An 8,889-nucleotide genomic window follows, 5' to 3' on the forward strand; every position below is an offset into this window, starting at 1 on the left:
CTCTGTATGTTTTTCTCTGACAGACCACTAACAACCCAAACTGGCCATAGTTCCAGGAGATGAACAAGCAGAAAGACATAAGGCAAAGCAGTATGTTCAGGGACAGGACTGTGGTTCCTGTGGTGCTAAGGCAGTTGTCATGAGATACACAAGACTATTCCCATCAGTCTCACATTGCAATGAGGTAAGGTATCACAGCAGAAGGTGGTGGTTCCTGGTTTTCCTGTTAATTGAGGCACTGAGTCCTTGGAGCTTTAATGGAGGAAAACTGCACTAATCTTTTTTTTACCTTTGATATGTTCTACCCCAGCACACTAACTCTGAGGATGTGTGTGCTTGTGTACTTTCAAGTAGGAAAGCAGATATGAAAGACAGATTTGATGAGGAAAAAGAATTAGCAGGAACTTGGTCTGTCAGCTTGTGGCTGTTGGAGGGGATTGTTTTTGCTCTTACTAGTTTTAATTCAAACTATGCAGGTTTTTCTCCTCCTGTTTATCTTTGTGGCTTTTAAACACATCTGGCACTACTTAGAGAATTACTAATTACTCTGCTGTTTCTTCCAGAACATTGGTGTTCTTTAAAAAATTTCCCAGTCCAGTTCTGATGCTGTGCCTGTTTTGTAGATTATCATTAGAGAACCCAGAGGAAGCATAAAGCTGTGAGGTATGTTGTCAGAACATGGATCTAGGCTGTTTCATTAGATGAAAGCAGGGTTTGAGCTTGATGAAACCACTGTCCCTGAAGTGGTGTTGGGAGGATCTCAGTGGCAAACTTCCAAGGATTAACTGCAGAACATTTTGGTTTTATTAGCTGCTGTGTAGGGCTTGTTAAAGCTGTTAGTGTAGTAGGCTCTAAGTTGGCTTCTGTAAGCATGGTAGGAATACATTGCAGTTTGCTCCAGTGTATCATTGGACACTAGCGGGAGATGTGACATTAGGGAGATACAATAATGGGTTAAGAGCAGAGACTGGCATCCAAAAACTGAACCGGCTAGGGATAGACCATGGTAATCCAGACACTGCGTTGTCCAAAGATGTACTTTCCCCATCTTCATTTAGTGGCCGTAGAGTGTACCATTATCAATATGCTACTTCAGCAAAAAAAAGTAAAATGAAATATTCTGGCATATAATTTAGTATTAAATATCAGTGTTCTAAATCCCCAGGCAGGCAGCTGGGGTCCTGAACTCATTATGGCACACCACGAAATGGAGGCCTCAGGCAAAGTGTTCTTGATGTGGTAATGAATATGCAACACTTCAGTTTTCAAAGGAAAGGAAAAGTTACACATAATAGACGGGCTCTCTGCTTTCACGGTGGATGGGTGTAAAGGATACATCGTATTAGTTTAAAGAGGCCATGAAAAGAAAACAATGTATCTTTAGTTTTGGTCAATAGAGGAAAAAGATGGACGTTAATAATAAAAGGATCAAGCAGATGAACAGTTCTTCCCTTCGGTCAGAGCTGTCCTTAAAATCTTTTATGGATCACATTGTACAGCAAGTACTGTACTTTCTCATCTTCTACTCCATATTTTGCCCTTGAAAATTGTTGTTGTTGCTGCTATTGATTTCAAAAACAATGGTGAATTTTTTTTTTGTGTTCCCTGTTGTTGTGCCACCAAATATAACTGCTCTCAGCACAGGTTAAAGAAAAAATAAAGTTTAGTGTCAGACAAAAAAGGACAGAGGCTCTCTTGTAAAAGTAGTGAGTTTAGGAGCATGATGGATACTTCCGATTAGCAAGGCATTGGACCTCATTCTGTCCTGCCTCCATTTGTAGCATGTCCCTATATCTTTACTGATGTCCTTGAGGTGGTTGTTGGTACCAGAATGCAAGATGTGGTCCAGCCTCTTGTTCTTCATTATCATTTTAGGATCCGTTATATTGAAGCTAAGAGAAAGGTAGAAGGGAGCCAAGATGGAGGGAGGGATGGGGATCCCAGACTATCAGAGCTGCGAAGCTTTGCTCAGTTCTGGATAAGTTCCACCTCAACATGAGGAGGAACTTCTTTACTTTGAGGGTGACAGAGCACTGGAACAGGCTGCCCAGAGAGGTGGTGGAGTCTCTGTCCCTGGAGACATTCAAAACCTGCGTGGACACGTTCCTGTGCAACCTGCTCTGGGTGACCCTGCTCTGGCAGGGGGGTTGGACTAGATGATCTCCAGAGGTCCCTTCCAACCCCTATCATTCTGTGATTCTGTGAAGTTAGGTGGGAATTTAGGTGAATGGGACTGTGGCCATGATAGAAGGTCCTTCCTTGGGGAAACTGTTGAGAAGAGTCTGTCCATGGAGGTGTTAAAAGGATCTGTGGTTTGTGTGCTGGAAGTGGTAGTAACTGGAGATACTAGTTTGAAAAGTCTCAAATGTCATGTACTAGGGACACCTGAAACGTGTATGAACTCCAGACAGGAGTCAGGAGGACTCCGCAAGGAAGTTTAGCTTTTAGTCCACAAGGAAATTAGAATGCCACTTGTATTAAGGGACCGATGTACCAGGTACTGTTCCCAGCCATCTTCTGAGGCATAGGAGGCAGTCTGTGAGAATTACAGCACGTGCTGCAGGTTTGTGTCTTGGAACCACCGCTCTTGGCGAAGCTGATGGAAAAAGGCCATCTCTCCAGGGGAAATGGAGCTAAGAAAAGGGGCACTGAACAGCCACAAGCTGAGTAGGGAGCAGACAGTGTTTCCTGTAGCTGCAAACCATTTGCATGAGTCACCTATGTGGCTGCACAGCAAAGGAGGGTTTCGGGGGGAATGGAGAAAAAAGCTGGCAACTTCACCTGAAGAATCAGTAAGGACCAACAGTGGGGCATTATGGCTTGATACTGTCCTTCCCACAGCTCTCTGCATACATTCTCTTTCCCCAAACGATGCTTTTGTGCCTGTCTTTCCTCCTGTCACTCAAATCATCCTCAGAAGGGAGCTCTCAACTGGAATGCACTTCGGGCCAATCCACAAGTCAGTGTGTGACTGTTTTTTTTTTTTTTTTCCTCTACATTCGTCACACAGCTCTTTTCCGTGCCAGTTTAGGCTTGGAAGCAGAGTATGTCTCCTCTTACTTGTAATAGCTTAGGCAGGGTAATTAATCAGATGTTTCTCCTTGTGGGAAGACAGCTCTGATTAACCCATGTCTTCAAACCCACAAGCTTGGTGCCTCTCAGTTCCTCTTCTTATGCTTTCTGTAGCCTGGCAGTGTTGTGCTGGTGTATCTCTGCTCTGGATCAAACTTTTCACCTCCAAAGCTATGCCAGGTGTGGCTCTGGCAGGAGAGAGTCAGTGTGGGGCCACTGGTATAAATCTGCATGTGGATAAGCCTTGCTTTTCTCTAGCTTTGCATACAGGATCTTCCTAATACTGACATGATGTGATAACCCTGAAGGTGAACTGAACTGGCAGGAATATTGTGCTGACAGCACAGAACACCTCTGTCCCGTGGGAATGCCTGTTCCCTGATGGGAGGCCAGGCAGAGCTGCTACGCATCACTTGTGCTTAGAGGCACAAGAACCATCCAGTGCTGCCCTGCCCTGCCTGCTGCAAGCTGGCAGGGATGAGACCTGGAACACATTAGCAAGCTAAGTACTATCTCCCCGTGGATTTGGGAAATCCCTCTGTGCTGTTTGATTCCCAGCAGAGGGCTAGAGAGCAAGAAGGAAGGTTAGGAGCAATGTAATGAATTTCTGCCTTGCTACACTGGGGGAGGTGAAGTGACTGATGAGTCAGGCTGTAGACAGTGTGGTTTACTGATCCCAGCTCTGCCTAGCTCTGCCCACTGGGCCTGTATTGCAGTGTGTTGCATTCTGAGTGTTAGATTGCCTGCAGAAAAGTGCCGAATTGGATTTCCAATGGCATTATAAGTGTCATGGCACTTGTGGAAATCAGCATAATACAGACAGAGATTTAATCTTGGCTCCTTACACGTGATTAAGTCTTTGCTGAGTTGAGACTGTTAATGGCTGTGGGTCTCTTCGTGGATTTGAAGATTGTTTCACATCTAAAATCGACTCCTTTTCCCGCAGAGCACCTAAGACACTTTTAAGGACTTCATTGGGGTTTTAATCTTCATTCTTGTGCACAATTTTTAAAACAGTGCCACAGTCAGACATTTCACAAGCACTCAAATGCCTGAACAGTGAGGGCTGTATTTAAATGTTTCACCTCAGCATCTCCTGCACTTCCACCTCCTAGCAGATCAATAAAGCTAAGATACCCACCTTCAAGACAGAAATTGCTGATTTTTACTTTTTTTCTCTAACACTTTGGATAAGCTATGGTTTTAGGTAGACAGATTCATAATTAGTTAAAAAGTCAGTGCCTTTATTCAAAGGCAGCACCTCTGCAATGACTGAAAAGCTTTGCTCTATAGAATCCCTCAAGCCTCTGCAGCCTGAGATTTTGCTTCTACCAGCTGAGGAGTGCAAGGTGACGGTCCTAAATTTAACATAACTAGAAAGTGAAGTTTCTTTTGAAGAACACTGTAACATTAATTGATCCACAGCATGGGCTGGTTCAGATTTCTGTTTCAGGACCAGGCTTGTCTGATAGATGTGATAGTAATACCTGGTTGTTTGCCTCCTTTCTCTTCTGTCATGGCTCTGCTACAAAGCTGTGTGGATCATTTTGAGAGTAGCAGAAGTAACACAACCCTGTTTCCTCACAGTTTATTTCTTCAGGTCTAGGAAGACATGAGTACCAACTGCCTTTTACTGCACTGGGGACATTTAAAAGATCTCACGTGCTCTCTCAGCATTATGAGAGTCTGTCCTCTAGCCACCTGCCTGCTTGCCTAAAATTTATTGGAGCTGAGTATTTCTGAGCTCCCTACAGATATGTCAAATTTGGTTAAAGTTGTTTGATGGATTTGAAAGTTACTTGGCAGATGATGAAGGGTTAGACCCTCTTCTCTTCCCCCCCCCCCCCATGCATGTACACACTGCATAGGAAACTGGCTAAAAATAACCTAGTTTATGTTGCCATAATGAATTCATCATTTCAGAAAAAGGCAAGAGTGCCTGGAATTTTACTTGGAAGGGGTACAACAGCTCAAATGTTTTGTTGGAGCCACTGAACCAATACCTTGAGAAATCCTCTTTCCAAACAAACACAATCCAGATAAAAGCAAGACACATGTCTGATACTGTGCCAGTGGCACTTGGGAACAGACCTGAGTTAGCTTTTAGACCTGCAAGCAAAGAACTATTACACAGAGTTGAGCAGAGAGGATGAAACCTGCTCAAGAAATGGGCAAATCCTGAGCAGTGACCCATTCTGAGACCAGTGCTTCCAGCTTGACTGCTAGTAATACCTGACCAAATTAACTTTAGCGTGCCTGTAGGTCACCATATCCTCTGAGGTTGCTCTAGCTTTTTGTATAGCACAGACATTTCTGCCTACTTGAAATAAAGTAGATTCTGTCCTTGCTTGTGGATATTCTATAAGTGGTAAAAAGTCATTAGATAAATTATTAGCTGTGAATTATTCTCCTGGCTTTACTGTTCTGCCTGCCTCTCTGGATGACTTAACGCTTGAAAAGTGCTAATTTGTATCAACACAAACATCACCCTGATTTGCATAGTAGCAAAACAACATTGTGCAGAGTTGGGAAATAGAAATGCATTCCTGTGTAGAATAAATAATTTTTCTTAGGTCTGCAGAACTTTAGTATTAGCCACACATGAGAATTACGCATCTGATTACCATGAAGGGTGTGAGGTACAGGGCTGTGTTATGTCAAATCCGTAAGAACTGCCCAATATAACGGTTGCATATGCAGGCAGTGTGTAAGGGGAGATCTTTTTCTTGCGCTTGTAGAAAAGGCTGCTTGTTGCATTGGCAAGTGTTGTCTGTCCAATGAAGTCTGTCACTGTGCTGGGGGACCAGGGATGCAACCTGGACCTGCATTCACAAGCTTTTCGTGACCTTTCTGAGTTTTCCCAAAAGTGAGGTACCACATAGGGTTAACTTGATTTCAGTCTTAAATGTCATGGGGAAACTTGCCTAGAGAGAGGAGGACCAGGCTGTAACAAGTACAGCGGCTCATTGCACTGGAGAGACCTGCTACAGGCATCTGCGCTAGTACATTCATCTAAATGCTGATGTGATTCAACTCGGGCTTATGGGCAGGACAGTCTACCTGAGAGAGTAGGTAGCAAGCAGCTGAAACAACTCCAGTCTGAAGGAACTGCTCTGAGAGAGGTGTGTACCCCTCACTCAGTGGGTTTGGAGAGGGTTGTTAATGATGGACGTCAGCAAACCCGGATGATTTGGGATCTGTGGGAAACTGAAAGAACTCTGAACTTTGTTTGAAAACCTTCATTAAAATGAAAGATTTCACAGTTAACATTATACTTGTCATTCTCATGTTCTTTTATTTGATCTATTTCTAAATTTCCAGCATTTAAAATACTGCTTTGAAGTTTTCAAATGACGTGGCAGTCCATGTCCAATGTCACAGCAACTTTACGGGGCCAGATTGGAGGCCCTGACACAGAATAATAGACAGTTACTGTGACTTCTGAGTTTATGGGTTAAAGACACAGATGTAAACCAGCAAAGTCTTTAAGTGTTACAAGGACACTTTATGGGAAGCTTTTAATGACTAAAAGAGGAGTTTTATTGGACAATAAGGGAGGAGGAGGTAAATGTTACTTGTATTCTTGACCCAAAAGAGAAATTCTAAATGCCTAAGACCTCTCCCCAGAATTACTGAGTCAGCTTCTGCCGTCTAAAACATTTAAACAACATATGTGTATTGAAAGCAAAAATGCCCACTTCTTTAAGGTCTGATCACCTACTAAACTAGGGCAGCAGAGATATTTGCTCTGCTGTGTGTTAGTCATTTTAATACTGTACTCGTCTCTCACAGAGGTCTGAGAGCATCGGAAGCCAAGAGCTAGTGGAGATTTTCTGGCATGTCACAGACTCAGTTTCCTTTGTGTAACTTCCCCATATTCAGCCATTTATTCTCAACGTGCTGAAAAAATGTCAAAGTACACCACCACAAACTCATCTCTCTTCTCAGGGATTATTTTAAATTGGTGATAAAAACTGAGAATAGAGATGCCTCTAGCTGGAATGGAGTGCTGCTTTCTAAATCTAAGTAAAAGTCAGCATTTTTGGGGGGGTGAAGTTTCTCTTGGGAGTTTTGATTTTAGAAGAAATTGAATGTTGAAGGGGAGAGAGACCTGGAACATGACATAGAGCAATAAACCATGGGAGGGAATGGCTGGTACACACACCATTTCCAGGTCCAGGACGCAGGGCTTTCAGTGCACAAACCCTATATTGTGCTGGTGGGGTACAATTGTTAATAAAAGGCAGCTCTGTTTTTTTTTATAAATACAGTTGCAAGTGAAAGGCAATTGCATATTGATGAGATGGAGAGGACAAGGCTGAGAGGTTTACTCTCAGTTCAAGTTCACGTGCTCATTAGCCAAGCTTGGGATGGTCTGTCCCCTTGCTCGAGGAGTGAAGGACTTCCCAGGACAGTGATACACACCAACGAAGCATAAACAGAGAGCCATGTCTAAGCGCGCTGGTTAAATCCCCAGCCATAAAGCACACATTTAAGGTGTGATCTGCGGTGTGGTGATTACCTCAGGAGCTTTTGCCCATCTCTAAGAATATTGTCTACAAGTGGGGGAAGCACACTTCTGGACTCCAGTGTGGCCATAATTGTATGCCAAAACTCTGGGCTGCTAGAGTGCTGATGAAAGCCAGCACATGGGAATCAGGGCTTTAAGAAAGCCTGGAAATAAAGAAAAACAAGAATTTGATTCTCTGAAGAAAGAATCCCCTTCAAAGCCTAGGGGAAAACTGGTTTACTACTAGAAGATGAGGCCAAAAACAATCTCTAGTGACTGGGACTGGCTTCTCTCTGTCTCTGCATCTGCCTACTCTATGGCAGATAATACTATAATAGTGGCCATGGCATGGATCAGAAATCTGCTAATTGCCCTTCTGAAAAAGGATTTTATATTGATGTTACCCCTCTGTTACATAGCAACACAGAAGCAGTAAATGAGGAAAAGAAAAAAAAATGCTCCAGGAAATCAACAGCTCAATGGAGCAAATATTGCTGAGCTTGTCAGAGTGAGCTTTAAAGCATGGTAGGTTTATTTTTGTCTTGTTTTGTTCTTAGTAACAAAATTGCACTAAAATAACCAGGACTGTTGATGGTCCTGGGCCACAGAACTCACAAGCTCCATTTACCACAGTGTGTGGTTGGCCCTGGGGAATCGTAACTCCTGGCTCGGTGGACTTGTGCTGCAACTCTTCAGCCAGCTGCTTCTCAGACCTGTTGAATGCTGATTCTCCAGTGATCACTGGAGGGCAGAGTTTTTAATTAGAGGTGTGCAGAGCATTCTGTGGGGCTGCAAGACACATTGCCAAGGAAACAGTAGTGTTTTTACGATGTGAATTCATAACTAGCTTTGGATTTCCTTCCAGAGCCAGAGCACATTAGAATATTAACAAGGAGGTGCCATTCCCTTAAACCAGGGAAAGGGGTTAAGCAGGCGGCTAAGTGGTGGTGGGTGGTTGCTGGAACTTGGCTGGGGATACAAATAAAACAAGCAGGTAAAGAGGATTCCTCTAGCTGAACTGCAAAATTCAGGAGATTTCTGGTTCAGCCAATAAGGGCAACATCTACCAGCAATATTTAGGGCTTGCCACAAAAGGGCATTTTTTGAGCAGAGATATCCAGAATAACTATTTTGAATTCCTATGGATGCATATTCTCAGGGAGTCTGACATCCCTGGCATTATTCTGGCATAGCTATTCCACGTTGTGTTCACATTGCATCTTATTCTGAACAATTTCTCCAGGCAGTCAGAAATCACAGGGATTCTTGCTGTTGGGCTCACAGCCCTGGCATTGCACTGGGCATAT

The sequence above is a fragment of the Larus michahellis genome, chromosome 6 (genome assembly GCF_964199755.1).
Source record: "Larus michahellis chromosome 6, bLarMic1.1, whole genome shotgun sequence".
Taxonomy (NCBI): Eukaryota; Metazoa; Chordata; class Aves; order Charadriiformes; family Laridae; genus Larus; species Larus michahellis.